The following is a 2230-nucleotide window of genomic DNA, read 5'->3' as shown; positions in this document are numbered from 1 at the left end:
GCAAATAGCCAAAACAATATTGATCAAAACCAACGGGGCTAGGAGTCACTGTAATGCCTGATTTCAAGTATAGCACAGAGCCACAGTGAAAAAAAACAGTCCAATAGCTGCATGAAGACAGGCTCATACACCAACAAACTGACAGGAAGAGCAGAGCCATCATTATGCATAACTGTGTAGGCAACAGATTGCATCTACAGTCAGTCAATATGTCATCAAGGCTTCTGAATGCTCATGCTTTATAAAGGGCACATAGTTTGAAGAATGGAACTGGGCAAACTGGGCAAACTGGACATCAGGAAAGGTTAAACCTTGACACTCACCCTTCATGCTATACAAAAAACAACCCTATGTGGCCCAAAGAGCTTGCTGTAAGATAAAAACCTTGAACCTCTTAAAGGGAAACAGGTATGAAAAACTTCATCAGATTGTCACACATAGGGTATCAAAAGCAAACTGACAAGTAGCTTGCCATCTAACTGAGACACTTCTTAAATACAAAGCAAATAAACACCAGAGAAATGAGATGATTTACAACGAAAAGCCTTAGGAGCGCATCATGTAGCTGTCTCACCAGAGAGACCCCAGGATGTCAACAGGAGCAGAACATGGACATGACAGTTTGTCAGAGTCACTTTGAAACACCTCAACGAAGTGAAATAGAAAGGTGCTTCCTGGAACAACTGGAAACACTTTCCCCACGGACTCCTCCCGATATAGAGAGGCCTTGGAGTTGAACGAGCTCACCTGCTCTGTGAAAAGCTCTTTTTTCCTGAGGATAATTTTAACATCACTCGCAACTGTGTCAATGAAATAATTTTGCAAGTGGAAAACATTTGAAAAGTAAGGATTTCCAATGTACTTCAATAGTTTCTCTGTTAAGGATGTATCTGGCTCATCTGAGACAAATGTGCAGACTTAATGTTTGCCTTGAGATCCTCCAGTGTCACGTTCAAATCCTCAGCGATGTTTTGCAGTGATGCCTCATTCAGACCAAAGGAAGATCTATAGTCATTCAAAGTCTGTTGCAACATCTCCATGTCCTTTTGGGTCAGTCCCAGGGATGGCATGGTAGCCCATGCTCTTGGAGTTGTGGATTCCTTCCAGACCTTTTGTTTCAGCATATCCCTCTTCCGGTCTATTGTGGAATCTGTAACAATAGGCAAAGTGAGCATGAACATGTTTGTAGGCTGGGAGCTGGCTCAGAAGGGTGGATTCCAGCTTTGGGAAGTCAAAGTCAGACACATCAAAGTTAGAGACTAAGAAGACTGGAGGCTCCTGGTGGATACATTCCTTGAGTTTACTTGTATGTGAATTTAAAGATTCTTCATGTGTTCTCTTTATTGAATCTCATACATCCAAACAATTTTTCATCCTCTGTGCATGTTCGAACAAAATAGAAACCTCTATTCATTTGCACAATAGCTTTGGCAAGTTCTGCGTCATTATCTTTAAAGCATCTGGAAGAGACAATAATGATGAAGTCATACTCCTCAAACTCGATTTTCTTCAGATAGTCATGAGGTTGAATGCGATGAAACCCCATGTTACCCATGCCAGGCAGAACCCACAGTATTGCATTGGAAAACTTTGTGTAAGTGTATGGCGTTCTCTCAGTGGTTGTATGTACCACCCCTGTGGAAGCAGCTGCACCTTCTTCATCATCCCCCACTCCCTGCAGAGCATTGATGAGATTGGACTTTCCAGCCCTGGTCTCCCCGATCATTGCAATGTTCAGTGGGGCTTTCTCTATGTCTCCCAGAGCACTGCTGATTGCAGAAACTATTTCCTGAAGCTTTCCATTCTCTAGGGATGATTCAATGAAGGCGATTATTTCCTGAGACAGGATTTTGGTTTTCATCTGGAAGGTCAAAGAAGGATCCTCCTTTGGAGGGGATGTCTAAGAGGAAGTCTGACCCATTCCTGGCAAATGTCGATGATACCTAAGTGAGGAACAAACCAAAAGGGTCAACAAATTAGTTCAGCAAGAACAACCAATGGGAGCTCAGGGTCTAGTATCTGCCCCTACATTATAGAGACTTTCTTCCCTTTAATCAAATGTGCAGGACAGGACAGCACTTACTCCTGGCTGTAGGTATAAATTTTGGTTTGACTCACACTCCTTAACCTTTGACTATTTTCTTCTTTACAATGTTTTTAGTTCTTCCAGATAAAAATCAACCCTGTAATAGCAGCACTAGAGAGGCGGCGCTATGGATCACAAGTATGA

General features: G+C 42.4%; 1 pseudogene; it reads right to left on the bottom strand.

Annotated features, from left to right (window-relative positions):
* Nucleotides 1-557: 557 nt before the first annotated feature.
* LOC147001545 (T-cell-specific guanine nucleotide triphosphate-binding protein 2-like) lies at nucleotides 558-1921 on the bottom strand (annotated as a pseudogene).
* Between the last annotated feature and the right edge of the window lie 309 nt (nucleotides 1922-2230).

The sequence above is a fragment of the Mus caroli genome, unplaced genomic scaffold (assembly GCF_978045245.1).
Source record: "Mus caroli unplaced genomic scaffold, Mus_caroli_1 scaffold_13, whole genome shotgun sequence".
NCBI lineage: Eukaryota > Metazoa > Chordata > Mammalia > Rodentia > Muridae > Mus > Mus caroli.
Note: the sequence above shows the minus strand (reverse complement) of the source record. Positions and strands in the feature narration are given on the sequence as shown.